Source organism: Melospiza melodia, chromosome 2, assembly GCF_035770615.1.
Source record: "Melospiza melodia melodia isolate bMelMel2 chromosome 2, bMelMel2.pri, whole genome shotgun sequence".
NCBI classification, from domain to species: Eukaryota; Metazoa; Chordata; class Aves; order Passeriformes; family Passerellidae; genus Melospiza; species Melospiza melodia.
Window position 1 is genome coordinate 58,828,070 of NC_086195.1, and position 16,461 is coordinate 58,844,530.

Here is a 16,461-nt window from a genome sequence, read left to right on the forward strand (position 1 = left end):
ATCGTTAATAAGATCTGGAAAAACGCTGGGAATAAAACTGAACCAGTAAAAATCCCACTGAAACCAAATTCAATCTTCACTAATGGCAGTCCTACTATATATTATCATTAAATGACAGTTTCTCTGAGGAGATCCCTTCATCTAAGTATATTTGCATGTAGTTGTCTGCAAGTCCTTTTTCTGGATACCAAGCTTCACTGGCAAGTTGATGAAACTTTAAGGGAAGTATAATTTTCCTTAAAACAAGAAAGGGACTCCAGTGGAAGAGAGAGGTCCAAAGAGACCTTCAGGTGGCCCAGGAGACCTCAGGCTTGGCCCAGCTTTCTTTAGCACTCTCGTAAACACGGGGAGATTGAAGGAGAGGGAACTGAAAGGAGCGGCTGGGGGACCAGCTGCCATAACAAACCATCACCAGAACTTTTAGGCATCTCAGAAGTACCACAAAGGTTTATACCGGGCCCATTGCTACTAAAGCTAAATCAGAAGTTTTCACTTCTGCAGTGAAAGCTGGAATGAGGCCTTGGTTACAAATTCAGAAGTTGCAGAGACAACCTTTCACCAGTTTACAATGATTCCATAAGTGGACTTCTACCAGATCTAATTTTTTCACCATACATTCATTTCAGAGGGATATAGTGGAACAAATCAGACATCAAGTTTTCTGATTTAGTCTTTAAACAACACAATTGAAATCTCAATTTCTTTTTGGCTTCTTGAAAATAAAAGCCTTGGGATGCAAAGGGGAGGTGGAGAAAATGAAGCATGCACGATTTACATTCCTGGTTTGTCTCGCACCTTGGAGGATAATGAGAATGCAGGGACCAGGCGCCTCCAGTAAAATGCATCCTGCTGTGACTGCTGCACCCACAGCTGGCAAAATCGTTATGAGTTCCAGTATTTTTATTTCATAAAAGATAGTAAGAGGATAAGTTTCGGTTTCACCTCTTCTTTCACAGGCATGAGGTGTTTCCAAGAACAATGCCTGCCCATATCCTGAACTTGCCCTCTAGGTGTCACCTGGGCAGGAAATTACTGCTCTCAATCTCAGTCTGTTCCTTTTTATAGTAAGTTCATGGTGAATTTTCACTCAAGAAGGTGTATGCTTGAAAGGGATTCTGTAAAGGTGCCAAACAGACCTCTGAAGTTCAAATCTTTGCAGAGATTAGAACTTTTCTGAAGTTCCACAACACAAACAAGTTGGGTTTTAACATATAAACACAGAAACCTCACTTCAAAGCAGACGAGACTTAAGATGTTTTTTTTTCCTTCCCTAGGAAGAAAAGGAGTGAGAGAACGGTACAAAAGATTTCCTAAGTGGCTGTGATAGATCTCTCCACAATGGCTTGGCACATGCTGTCTGTACTAATAGCTTGTCATAAAAGGATGATCAATGCTCTGGAGCACCAGCCATAGGCTGTGGAGCATCAGGTTCACCCAGAGGCTCTGCACAAATGCTGTGGCAAGTGGCAACCTCACCAGGCTTCAATTCATCATCTAAGCAATGAAAACAACAGCTCTGCCTCTCCATCAGCACTGCACAACCCAGCATGTTGGAGCTGTGTTAGCAAATATGAGGTAAGAGAGGTATCACTCCCTACTGCTGAAGACTGAGTTATTTGTTTTCAGCCTAGCTGGTAGGGCTTTCCTTGCTGAAAGCCAAGGGTGAGTTGGGATTAAATTTATGGTGTATTGGACAGAACCTACAGGACACATGCACAGAAGCTACTTTTCTCATCTGTGCTTCTCCCTCTCTTTTAGACAAATGCAGTGAAGGGAATATTGTAGTTTCAATCCCACAAAAGCTGTGAGACCTTCGAATATTATGCTAGTCATAAAACAGGCATTTAAACAGTTCCTGAAACTAGAAGAGGCTTTTAGGGAATGGAATGCAAAGAGAAAACACAGGATGCTGGAAGGCAGTATGGAGAAAAACAGATTGAAAAGATTTAACCTGAAAAATTTCTTAATTTATTTTCTTATTTGCCCTTTGAGCTTTCATATTCAACCAAAGCATTCCAGAAGTTTAAAATGAGAAAGAACCTTTAAGACTTCTGGACTACAGCCTGAATTCAAAGCTTTTGTCCTTTCCACTTGTTTTCCAACTCATTACTATCCTATTTACCTTTAAAAAAACCCCACTTAATCCATCAAGTGGGGTTTAATTTATACAGAAAAAAAATTATATATTTCTCTGAACATCAGACATTCCTATTTCCAAACTCTAGACCAAAATTTGAAGTTAGACCTTAATGTGGACTTAATGTAGACTTAAAGCTAGCTGATTTTGGTTAAAAGAAAGTACAATGAAATGTAAGAAATAAGGAGAAGTTACATGAGAGAAACCACTGGGGGTTGGATTGTGTTGGATTTCTGTTCATGTTTATTAAACATTTCCCAAGAAAGAAAACATTTTTACCACTGAATGACTTCCACAGGAACCCACTAAAGAACATTCCAACTAGTCTAAGAAACAGCAATATGTCAAAGAGGAAAGAAAGCAACTGTGCTCACAGGATCAATCAAATTCTCTTTTCTCTTTCCCAGGCAAGACAAGTAGCCCAAACACACATGAACAGGAGGGATGCATATAGGCCAGCACAGAAACCTCACATTTCAATTACAACTCATTTTTAAAAGAGACTTTGGGTATTTCTGATCCCAAGACAAATCAAGCCTGGGAAAAAAAATGCAGAGGGCATTATATCCTAACAGATGATCCACTACTGAAAATGGATTGTAAGAACTCCAGGCGTGATTGAATCTACTATTGAAATACTGAGCTGACATTCGAAAAAGACACAATAAATGTGTACAAATGAGACCAATTCTAGAGTAAAGCTTTTGTGAAAAAAAATTTAAGGAGGTTCAAGGTGGTTTTCATACAGGATAGGCAGATATAATTGAATAAGAACCAATGAGAAAACCCTTTCAAATGCAAACATCAACTACCTAGCATATAATTTTGTTCTTTTGGGATTACTGAAAAATCCTCCACTTACTAAAGTGATAATAGCACTGAACTTTCCATCTCAACTGACCAATGTCATGCCATCCTCAATTTATCTCTCACACAGAAACCAGTTTCCAGTAAAGAACCTCTACAAAATACTGTGTTGAGAACTGTGGGCATAAAATTCTGAGGGTGCCAGCAAACTCAAAGATTGACAGAGCTGGGATCAACACTGGCAAAGCAAGCTGGAAGACAAAGTTCAGCTCCTGTCCCAGATATAACTCTGCAGGAAAAAGAAAATATTAACTAACCACAAGTAGAAGTTTGAAGTCTTTTGATCTGGAATCATAATTCTGTATTTAATTCTGGTTTATGTAATGCCTTCTTCCCTCCCCACCCCAATTTCAAATTTATTTTTTTTTTACTCTGGAAATTGGAGTTTAAGTATAGTTATCTGTTATTCTTGCTGATCAATACCATCTGTAGCAAAAGACTAGGGAGTTATACTGGACAGATTAGACACTGAAAAGCTTTTAAAATTACCAAAAAAATCAAGTGCAACATACAGTTCTGTTGACTGGTCTGGATTAACTCCCAAAATTGGCTGATAGAAAGATGTGAGAATCTTTCCAAAAAGTTAAAACCTGTAGCTAATAAAACCAGCTGTAATATGAAAAATTAGGTCCTTCTCCCTTTAAATCACAACCCATAGAGGCACTGAAGTAAATCCCTTAATCTCTTTTTAAGTAGCTATTTTATCCCAACTTCCTCTGTGGTTTATACCCTCAAAGCATCTACACCACAACGCAAGAACAGCCTAGACAAGGAGCTTCAAGTTTCTTTTCTTCAAAAAGCATCTAAAATAAATTAAAAAAAAATAATAAAAAAGAAAAAATTCACAAGAAACACCACCAAAACCAAACACAAAATCCCCAACCTCTCAACAAATTAAAAAAGTCTCAGCAACAAAAAGACCACAAAACCACAAGAACCACTAACCTGATTTCAGCCTTCCTGATCCTTTAACCCCTTTTCCAGGACCATGCATCAAAAAGAAACATTCACAACTCCTTAAGCCACATGATATATTCACTGAGGTGGGTAAATGATTAAAACACTATAGAGATCATTATTCTCTTTTCACCCTTGTAAGCAATTCATGGAGAGGAAAAGTGGCACAGCAATTTTAAGGCCTCAAGTTTGTATCCATGGGCAAGTTTTCAGCTTTCTTCACCACAGTATTCAATAGGCAGGTCCAAGGAGATCTGTCAAGATTTAGTGCATGGCAGCCAAATTAATTAACTTGCTCAGGATTTCTACCAAGCCAAGGATGGATTGACATGCAGACCCAGAAATCTACATCTCTTAATCGCTTGCTGAAACATAACAGCTTATGAAAAACCTTAGTAAAACATTTCAGAGGAAAGATTCAAAAATGTTTTAAATGATGATGTTGTTTCTCAGGGAAAACCAGAAAAGTGTATTTCAGATGTTGGACCATGCCTTCCTCAAACAACAGTTATACCACAGAGTCATAAATCTATGCTTTACCCACTAAACAATAGCGTAAAAGGTGCTGGATTATGAAGATGGGAGTGGTCACTTAGGCAGTCTTCAGTTTAATGGTGACACACAAACTTCACAGGAAGGCAGATGTCGTTACCTGCACACCACAGATGGGAAATCCCAGGCAGAACAGGTGGGTGACACACCTCAGACCACAGGAGAAGTCCTGTCAGGAGCCAGGGGAGCAGACCCGAGCCCTCAGACTCACATTCACATCGTGCCTCTCAAACTGCACAGTCTCCCTTTGCTAACAAAGGTCACTCCTACCTTTCAGTCTTTATGAAGAATAACACTGCAGATGTTGACAATTGTGGGATCTTGATGATAACAAAGGAAACACCAGTGTAGCAGTGAAGGTTACAGACTGAAGTGCAGGCTCACCAGATTTTAAGGAACATGCCAGAGGCAGATGGTTATATAGTTATGAAGGGGGAGCATTGTAAACTAAAACCACATTCTATAAACTCCTTCCTTGTTTAGACATATGCACCCTGACTATTTACTAAACACATGACACATCTTTACATTTCATCATCTGCATCAGCTCTGAAATATTTTGTGTTTGTTTTTGCTTAAATGAAAATAAACAGGAATCTTCACACCTGGTGTTCACATTTAAAGTCACAACACAGATATAGAACCACTCATGAACTGGGACACTTGATATTTGAATTATGGGTTCCCATAACATTTCATTCCTTTGGTTAATGCATTTCTTTGAACTCCTCTGTCCTAAGTGCACAGGATATATGAGCATATCAACACTTTCATGACAGCCCAAATCACCCACTTTCCATTGCAGCAGATTGACATGTCATGGAGAGTGTGATTAGGAGGTCATCAGAGTACACAGAGCACCAGATTAAAGCTCAAAACCAAGACATATTTGCTCCTTGGGTTATTAAAAAAGATCAGCAGAGGAAAAAAAGCCCTGTTGTAATTGAAAAATATGAGGCTTAATATATTGTTAAAAAGCCTTCTGTGCAAGGCTGTTGGGAATTTTTTTTAAGCCAACAGTATGGTATCTTTTGATAGTGAAAATATGCATTTATTATAATGTGGCTCCTACTTAGGCTGGCATCAGGCTGACAGACCAGCACCACTTGTTGCTGCACTAAACTCTTAAAAGAGAAAGCAAGGGGGGTTGGGATGGGAGGGGAGGACGGGGGATGTAAGCAGGAGGACGAATGTTTTCCTAAGTCTGAGATCTTTTTGATTCTGCCTGTAGATCAAACTGCTGATTATGTTACAAAACAGAAGATAATTCTTTGGATCACCCTATTTCTCTCAACTCTAGCCCACTACAATCCAAAGTCTGCTTTTTTACATACAGGAATCCGAGTCTGCCAGTTTGCTATCCTTTCTGAGAAAATCCATCAGAAAGAAGGGAAGCAGGCAAGCTATCATCATATCCCACTGATGTCCAGGAAATGCCAGCCTAGCAGCTGTCACAACAAAGGAACTTCAAAGTCACAGCAAAAAAACTAACAATTGCCCTTACTAACACTGTATCATTAATGAAAAACTTTGTAAGAACAAGAAACAGCTTAAGAAGAAAAAAGAATAATAATAAAATAAAATCTAAAAAAAAGGGTAGGCAGAGGGGTATTTGGTTGCTTATTTCCCCCCCTCTTTTTGAAGGAGAGATCCAAACGCCTACATTCTCCATAATGTCCTTGATTAAATTCTTCAAGAAAGTTATCATTCATGTCACCTCTAACCTTATGTCTTCTTACTTAAAATTTTCAAGGAAAAATGCTTCCATCACGTCCTTGGTGCAAGAACTCAAGGATGTGCCTTTCTCATGAGCTCAGAAAATCTTAAAACCCCTTGTCTCCTTGGATGAAGTAAACAGATGTCTGCCAAACACTTAGGTTTACACAACATTTCTTCTCCCTTATTTTTTAAAGGCTTTTTAGAAAGCATTTCATATTTTGAGAACACTGGATGCTTTCTTTCCTTTTTTTAGTATTTTTGGCAAAGTACGTTTTTGATTATTTAAAGATAATCTCTATTCTAAATTGCATCTGACTCACATAACCTCCATACTTTAGAAACCACAATAAAAGTGCCACATATTAGCTATAAATGAATAGGGAGTGAGTCAGTGAACAGTTAAGGACATTCCATGAAAATGCATGAACTGCATACTAAGTTTTGAAAAATATTCTATTTAACTTTTAGAATTAGCAGTATAGATTAGCTGGAACAAAGAAAATACTGCTTTTTTTTTTTAAATCTCAGATGCAATGTGCTTTATTTTCCTTATGTTTCTTTGTCTACTGTACAAAGAAACCTGTAGTGAAGTGACAGAAACAGTGGTGTTTTCAGAGAAAAAATAGTCGCCACTTCTACATACCAAAGGATTTCTGTAATTATGGGGAGTTTCTGACTCTTTCATTGGGAATACCTAATTTTTTGGCCTTTGTAAGGCCATCTTACAACGTCAACTTACAAGAAATTACTTTAGGGAAATCGCATGTTTTCCTCTAGCTACTGAGTTCAAGTGGGCTTAAGTTCAGTGCTTTGAGTATTAAAGAAAAAGAAGCAAAAAAGCTGATACTTCTACTTGTCAAGGCCTGTATTCTCAGCAATGTCTTCATACTGAGTATATGAAGAAGTTCGTTAAATATAATTTTCCCCGCACCACCATGCTTGCAGATCCAAACACTGCGGAGTCATGCTCCTTCCACATGCATCCCAGATCCAGGAGACATGGTATAAATAACTACATAAAAATCCTCAGTAGGGGACATAAGACAAACAGAATTCTTACAGCACAGGGTTATAGTCATAGTCATTATGGTAACTCCCATTCTATTAAACCCATAGCTACTGTCTGAAAAACAAGTGTTTTCAAGATGAAAATCTGACAGAGGTAAAACATTTACTACAGATGAACCTAAGACAAAGGATCTCCATTATAACTTCCAAGCAACAAAAGCTGGCTGAACCATAATCTGAGGAAGAATTCCAAACATGATGTGGAAACATATCCAGGATAGGGCCTTAGCTATCCTGACAGACATAATTTACTTCCAGGAAAACCATGCAGGTGCTGAGCATTCTGGAGCACAAACTAGGGAAAAACAACAACAAACTCCCCGTGGTAAGTCAGGAAATGCTCAGTGGGCCCAGGTGTACTAAACCCAAAGGCATGCAATATTCTTTCCCACTGCCTTTCTTGACTTAGGCTGCACTAAGCGTTTGGATGGAGAATGAAGGTTGAGTTCCTACAAAATTATCCAGCCACATCTCAGCTATCCCCCTGGAATGGACAAGGCAGTTGGGGACACCCCAAAAATGACAGAAGATAATATTATTGATTAGTTATTAAGCGAACATTGACACATGGACAGTGAAGAGAAGAGGCCCTTGCAGCCAGTATTCTGCAGACACAAATTAAGGTCATGCAGAGCTCTGGGGACAGACCACGTGCTAACCCCAAAGCCTGTGTTGGTGGAATCTCACCTCATTTCAACCCCTGCTCATCTGTCACTACCACACAGGGCAAGTTCAGGGTTCAAAAGACAGTCCACCCACCTATACCTTTGATTCCCAGCAACATTAAGCAATCGTGTCTATTAAATGACAGTTTGGGACAGCAGCTCTTTGAGCTGAGTAACTAAATAAAGAACCCCCAGGCAGGCTACTAGTAACAAACCTTCGTCAGCAGCCATTTTCTAAACATAATAAAATATGGATTTCCTCAAATGAGACTGGTGTGGAAGATCCTAAATCCCTTCCTACTTAATCCCCATAGGAAAAAAATGAAAAGGTGTTCACCCACACAGTTACTGCAAATCTTTTCACCTCTTCTCCAATGGAGATGTACCCTCCCCTGACATCTCTGCCAATAAAACGAGAAGGAGGAGCGAAACTTAATGAGATATAAAAATATAACTGGATTCCTTTTTGTATCATTTGCTGGTTTTATTTTTGGACTGTTTACCCACTGAGGTGACATGATCTGTAGCAACACAGCATAACCCCAAAACCCAGCATCCCTCTCGGCAGCACTTGCTCTGGTGCACCCGGGCTGAAGCCACACAACGGCTGATGGTGCACAAGCGGATCATCCACACTCAGAAAATGAAACGACTGACAGAAGGACAAAATAATTCTTATTCTTGAGGTTTTAGACTGTAGGTGGCCACATGTGCCAGATAGCTCAGGATGGAAAGGATCTTCCCTAGAGTATGACTGCAGCAGACAGCCCAGCATTTTCAGCTGGGAAGGTATCAGCTCTAGTGAACCTAAGGAAAACAGCAACTGCTTTCTAGCATGTAACTTTTTCAAAGACATTTCTCAATAGCAGAGGAACTAAATAGGTCACAGCAACACCTCACCTGCTGTCAGCAAAGACTGTAGTGGTTTCCTGGAACAAATCTCCTCTGTAATTGAAAATGGCCCATCCCTTCAGCCTTCCCTCGACAGCCTTCCTTTGTGACCTCTGTCTTACAAAACAGTCTCCTGTTTTGCCCAACCAGGTACTTTTACAAAGCAGAACAATGTGCTTTTATGAAATCAAAATCCCCAGTCTAGCATACTGAAGACATTTCAAAACATATCTGGCTCACCTGGTGTAATTCCCCCATTCTCCTCCAGCAACTGAGAGTTTAAAAATTACTGAAGTTGGGTGTGCTCCCAGATTTCTATCTGGAGTACTATAAAGAATGGCATTTGGTTTGCTTTCTCCTGTACATACCTGTGAAGTAGGACCTCCTCATATTCAGCCACTCCAGAACCGAAATATTACAGTAACCTAACATCACACAAGCTTAAGGGCCGAGCCCAGATGTTTCTCAGAGATGTCCAGTGAATTCAAAGCCACAAACACAAACTCATTCCATGCACAGAAAACCCTTTAACAGAGCTGTTGCTTCCCAGTGAGTTACAGTATGCATGCAATGCTGGGTGCTGCTCTGAAGTTGGAAGCAAGCACTATTTATACTGCAACAGAGAGCAAGTTTGGTCTTAACAGGAGGCATGCCAGCTTCCCAAGCTGGCATGCAGGATGGTTTTGCACACAGGAAAATAAAAATGAGGAACAGAGGGCAGAGGGGGGAGCAAGAACTGTAGTCCTCACTCCTTCTGTCTGTATCTGTTACGAGTGCAAAACCAGCTGTAAACAGTAAAGAAGTCCCTATTTAGCAAAAATGCCATCCCAATTATACAGTGGTCATGACAGTTTAATATTTTTAGACTTAAATTAGTCCACTACAATTCACTAGAACCTCCTAACTAAACTAACCTACAGTCTAAATTTCCAGCTTTTATCAGAATGAATACGTACATGTTGATGACTCTTGAGTTGCAGGGAAAAGTCTATGAAAAAACAGTTTTTAATGTGATTGCACCAACTTACAGAGATGAAAGAAAGAAGAGGATAAAAGGAAAAAGAAAACACCTAACATGTCATGTTAATCCTTTGCCAGGATATTCCAAAATGCTATTTCTCATTACATTTCCTTGAGTCTCCTGCATATATTCTGCCAGTGACAGCTTTATTGTTCCTGCACTTATCAAATGGCTGGGTGCATGTACAGCCATACAATGGAAAAAGGGATGGAAAAAGGGCTTCTTCATGAGAACAGCAGCTGAGGGCAGCTTGCTGCCACCAGAGTGAACCCTCCATGCTGCAGCTCATCCTGCAGGAGCCCCTGGGAAAGCCCCACTTGGGTGGTTCACACAGGTGAACCCGCCTGCCCAGAGTCCAACAGCCACCACTGAAGCATCCCTTGGTCTCAGCAGCTCTCAGAAATGGCTGGCACCAGACTGGAGAGCTTTTGTGTGCTCTTGTGTGTGATCTCTGGGCTATGTGAGACTGTAGGCTTTTTACCACCTTTGTGTAGAATACACACCAGAACTTCAGCTCATGCAAGTCTCAGGAAGTTTTCCATGATTCATGCTGAAATTTTTCCTTGCTGAGTTTTACCCCTCTGAACATTTTAAAATAATTTCTTTTTTGTCTTAATATTTTACACCCTTCAAATACTTGTAGATTGTTATCATATGTCTTAGTCATCATTTAGTCCAAACTGTACATATTAAAATCTTGTAATCTTTGCTCATATTTCAATCTCTTCAGCCTCTTAACTTCTGTTGCTCTTCTCTGAATTCTCCACTAAATTCTTGACAAGTTTTTGGCAACAGAGTGGCCAGAATAATAGTGTCATGGACACCTTACGGCTGTACAGAGATGAAGAGGGAAACTTGTGCAACACCAAACTGACATTAGCTCTTCCCCTAAAATCAACAAATATGTCTAATCTGTTGTTCAGGATCACTTATTTTTAGTGGCTGCATCATGAAATACTCTCAAATACAAGTACAAATATCCACCTAAAAATACTAACTCGGAGACAGAGTTTAGTATTCTCAAACCTGTGTTTAATTAGTCTTCATGTCATCTGTGAGGAAGGTGACATGGAACTGAATTTACCTGCAATACTCAAGAGCAAATGGCTGAAGGGAGGTCTCAAAAGACAGGGTCCACAGAAAAGGGACCACACAGAAAAAAAGAATCCAAAGTTTCTTCACCAGAAACCAAACTAAGGAGCAAATTACAATCAAAGATTCAGGAGACAAAGCAATATTTAAGAAAGGAAATATTTTAAAGTAGATGCAACTCTTCCAAACTCTGGAAAATTAAAGCATACAAAATCTCTGCAAAATAAGAGAAAGCATGGTAGGTTCTGTGTTGTATATTGGGACTGTAGAAATAATCTTCAGGTAAATCTCATGAGACATGGGACCAAGACACACATAATCTAACTATTATCTTCCTAAAAGTTAGATATCTAACTGAAGCAACCATAATCATCTCCAGAGAGCCATTAATCCCATCCTAAAACTGTAATATATTTAGGATGAATAGCTCTCTAGAGGTATTTCTTCTCCTCTCCACTGATAACAGAGGGAGACTAAATAGCTGTCTTGACTGTATTTTCCCTGAAGATGACTAAAGTTAAGTAACCTGTACCCAAACATCATTTATAGCAGCTGGTATCTAAAGGAATTAATGTAAGCAATCGGGTTGTGCAGGCATTTTAAATATTATTTTCTCCAGAATTTTCCAATTATTTGGTATTATAAAGCAAGCAATCAACTAACCAACAACCAACAAAAAAAAGGGGGAAAAACTTAAAGATTCATATTCAGATGTCCTCCCAACTTTCCAAGTGCTAAATCAAAGACTACTGAATATCTGCTTGCATGGAAGATTTCCTCCCATAAAAGCCTGTGAACATTTGTAGCTACATGACAGGTTCAGGATGACAGAAAGCTATCACTGCCTTTAGAGGAAGGGCTCAATGGCTCTGAAGTGGCTATTATGTGACTAAAGTTTGGGAACGAGCATTCAACTTTCATCTGGTTCACAAAAGGCTGAAACAGAAAATAAACATGAACGAAGTTACTCAATAGAGAAGACTCACACAAAACTGGGACAGAAATAGGGCAAAAAAGTAAAGTTTTACAGGACAATTATAGGAAACCATATGGTTGCAATGGCACTTATCTGCAAAACTTCCAAAAACTTCCAAAAAGTTATGTCTGAGGAAAAGTGAGAGAAGAAGAGTGAGTGTAGTAAGACTTAGCTGACACAAGAAAACATAAACACTTGCCACAAGGAATGTGCAATCTAAGAGAAAGGAAATCATTTTAAAGAAGAAAAGAAGGAGGAGTTTAAAAAGAAAATTGAAACCAGAAACCTAAGAAAAGAAATATAATATATTGATACTAGAAATCACTTTTAGGTCGGTAAATTCAGATTACAAAGGAATTAAGTGGCTTTTAAGTGAGGTCAGGGTACTCTTCTGAACATTCCAATTCAGAAATTCAGAGGCAACACAGGAAGAAGGTACAACAAAGAGACCCTAAGGAATAGTAATAAAAAAGATCTACAAAAAACCACCTGAGAGATATCAGGGCTCAAAAGTGACTACCATTTTCTAGAAACAAGGCTGAAGGAATCAGTGTTCCTCATGGTCCTCACAGCAGAGGCAGGGATCAGGCAAGGACACAAAGACTAGAGATAACTGCATCCCATATGGATACAACCAGCACCTCTGAGGAGAGATTTTACTTATCAGACCATGGGAAATGTGGTTAAGGACAAGAGGACATTCACCTCTAATAAAAGGAGGAGAATGCCTGGGCAGTAACTTGCCAACCTACTGGAAGGTCCTTTTACAAGGACTAAAAGGGACAGGTGGGAAAAAAAATCCAACAGCTAAGTATAAACAACGATTTGTAATGAAATATAACAGCAGCAACAAAAAAAACCAACAATAATAATGTAATATAGGAATAATAAAAGCACAGGTTATCCTAATAAAGAGGAAATAAAGAGAATAGCAGGGTTTTAACATCACTAAAGCACAAGCTCTTTACTGCTACCAAGACAGGAAAAAAATCCTGAAGCAAACAGGGTATCAGAATATGAAAGTAAAAAAATTACACAAACATGTAGAGACAAAATCATAATGGTTCAAAGCACAAAATTAACAAGGAACGTCAAGAATAGCAAGAAACCATTCTATTAGCACATTTAGGTAGATGAGGAAAAATGTGGCTCTGTTAATCAATGTAGAGGAAGTTCAACTGGCAGATGATGTGAGGGGGCTGAAATGCTTAACACCTTTTTCACTACCATTCATTCAAAATTTCAAGTGGAGAGACATGGATAATTCTTCTCTAACCACAAAGGGGGGTATGGTCTTACTCCAGAAGAAATGGCAAAAAAAATAGAGAGTACTAAGCTAAGTTAAATATTTTTCAAGTCATTTGTATATTAATTCATCCTGGTCTCCAATTAAGGAATTGTCTGAAGCAGACTTTGTGACTTTGTAGAACACACCAAGAGACCAAAGAATAAATCTAGTACCTACCATGCAAAGAGGGAAGAGAAAAAAAAAAGGAGAATAGGGAAATTCCAGACCACAGAATTTAAGCTTAATTCCCAGAAAAACTAGTGAACAATGAATCAAACCAGCTTTAAAGCACCTAAGTATAAAAGATGAGTAACACTCAACACTGATTTAAGAACAAATCATGCCAAAACAGTCTAATTTCCTTCTCTACAGGAAAAAAAAAAACCCATAGAAAGCAAATGTCACATACCTTGACTTTATTTTGGCCTTTGACATCTTATATATTTTTCTATGTAAGCGAGGAGCAAAACAAGCATATCCACGGTATCACACAAATGTAAATCTATTTTGGGTAAGGGAATCCAAGCAGTAATTATCAAAATACAAGAATGCATCGGCTGGGTTTCTGCCCTAAGTTTTGTTCTATTTGACATTTTTATTAATAACCTAGATGATGGAATAGAAAACATTTTTATTAAACCTGTAGAAAAAGGAACCTAGGAGGGCAATGAGTGGCTGAATAAAATTCAAAATTACCTTGGCAAATAAAAGAAACCTCAAGAGGCACTGGATGAGATTCAACAGGACTACAGGTAATGTACCTGGGCAGAAATTATTAATGACACTAATACAAGATGGTGATAACCGAGCAGGCAGCAGTTTTTCAGAAAAGGACTTTGAGTTCCTGCAAATTATAAGCTTTATATACGCTAGCAATATTTGACAAACAAGGAGTCAATCATCTTTTTAAGGTTTGTAACTCCAAGGACAGAAGAAGTAATCTTTCAGCTCTATGCAATTTGGGCAAGTTTCAGGCTGTAAAAAGACAAATTATGGGTTGTGCTTTTGAATTAGATGTGAAACATCCACCAAAAAAACCCCTATATTAGAGAGTAACAGAGTCTTTACAACAGAATCCAACACCTGCTAGACCCTTCCACTAGCCTGGTGCCAGCAACAAGTCTCACCAAAGTAGCAGCAGCAAATTCAAAAATATTGGTCATCTGCTCACTATCAGGGAAAGAAAAATGAATAAAAGTTATGAAACTCCTTGAAAGCAGCAGCAAAGGTAGAGTGCTGGAAATCAATTGCACCAGGGTACAGTATTTTGGTTTTTAATAAAAACTTGACAAATTTGTTGGCACATTCATCAAGATTGTACTACTGTATTAAGAGAGCAGAAAATCTAATAGGTGGGCCTCAACTCCATTTACTTCCAATGCTTTTAAACTCTTCCAAAAGCAATGAAGTTTCTTGGTACCAACACATGGGCAATGGCATCTCCCAGTTCTTTGTTGAATCCCAAGTGTGCACAGGTAGAGACACGTCTGTACTGTTCCTTCTTTCCCTTCAAAACAGACCTCCTCTACACCCTGTCACCTTCCCATCCTTCTAATGCAGATTCTACTTACAGCAGCTATTTACACAAATCACTGTCCACGCCCTTCTGCCATGGCTAATCCCATGGCACTGGTGCCTGCTTCACTGCCTCCCTGCCTTCCTCACCCCCTCAAAACCCCCTGCTCTCACCCTAATCCCACTCCCTGCTCTGTTCCCCACGGCCCCTGCCCCATTGCCTGGGTTCTCCTCCCCTGCCATGAGGAGAAGGTGCAGACCCTGCCAGGGTCAGTGTTTTGGCAGCAGCTCTGGGGTGGAGCAGGCTGGGTTACCACCACCAAGAGAACCAAGTCGCCACCTGCCACGTTACTTGCCTGAAGCACTTCTCAGATGTTCTGGGCAAATACCTGAGGAAGAATGTTTATCATGTGGTCAGATAACAATCTTGGCAGGAGGGCTGGGAGCTTCTAGCTGTTTGAGTGGCTCAAATGTCTCAATGGATTGCTCCAGTCTGTGGCAAATACAATTAAAGAACACTGCAGAGACATGATTTCCCAAGTCAGACATCATAGATTTTTGCCTGCCTACAAGACAGGCACCTCAGCTGTCCTAATGTGTAAGACTTCACACAGCAGTTCGTGTTACCTGGGCTGTCACTCCAGACAAAATGCCTGCTGGCACACAGATCTCCCTGAGCTCAGGACTTCACTTGGAGGCACAAAACCCGGCAGATGCTGCTAAGCACCACGGTGTCTGATTGCCAGGATCGCACACAGAAGGCACAGCTGGCCGGCAGGGTGGTCTGATGCATCTCAAACCCAGAGACCCTGAGCAGGAGAGATGCTGCTGTGCTGCTTCTGCCAACACCTGGGTTGCACACAGCATGGCTGAGAGGGGTAATGCTGACAGTGACCCTATGGGCAAATCCCAAACCTCCCAGTGCCCTGCACATCTGAAAGGCCTTCACATAAAAGAACACAAAGACTTCCCACTGCTGAAAGTCCACCTGCTTGACAGAGAGCTATAAAATAACAATGACAATGTCTCAAAGAGATGTAAATACATAGTATCTACTGCCTCAGGAAAGACAGGAAGTTTGCAATTCTTTCTGAATAACAAATACAGGAATAGGTATAAAGACCTGCTCCTACTAATGTGGTGGCAGTACAGTTTGGAGAATGAGAACAAGATTAAGTTTTAACATTTCTTAAAGAAATTCAACCATTACTCAAACTCATTATTCAAATACTTCTTATACATTCAGCCTTTTTCCAAATGCACTGCTAGTAAACACAGGCATAAGTGTAGGAGTAAGCACTCATATAAACTACTCTGAGTATTTCTGTGATGACTGCAGCTAACCCTGAAGCCACTGAAATTCTGCTAATGACAAGACACAGGTCCACATTATAACAAAACTGAAATACCAGGAAGCAAATCCATGCCATAGTGATTCATGTTTCTGACTCTGACTAGTTGCTCAGTGCTGTCTGCTTCTACATTACTTGAAGCCTCAAATATCCAAATAGCTTTCCCAATATCCACATATAAAATTTCAGAAAAATGAAGCCATTTCCTTTCATGTGTGAATCAACCTGTAGATTGCATAACATCTAGTGCAAATTAACAGTGAGATAAAGAGCTTATTAAAAATAAACAAACAAAAAAAATCTCTTTCATATGCCTAAGTATGACTATCCATTACTAAGTCAAACAGAACTCAAACTGATT

General features: G+C 39.5%; 1 protein-coding gene across 17 annotated transcripts in view; it reads right to left on the bottom strand.

The window, feature by feature from the left end:
- The window catches only part of ZBTB20 (zinc finger and BTB domain containing 20), a 474,683-nt gene that overhangs the window by 411,151 nt on the left and 47,071 nt on the right, over positions 1 to 16,461 (bottom strand). The window contains exon 1 of one of the 17 annotated variants that reach the window (XM_063148338.1): positions 3,950 to 3,991. The exons of the other annotated variants lie outside the window; for them this stretch is intronic. The gene's annotated coding sequence lies outside the window, so the exon portion shown is untranslated. Of the gene's footprint in view, positions 1 to 3,949; positions 3,992 to 16,461 lie in introns of those variants that run through there. 17 annotated transcript variants of the gene reach the window in all.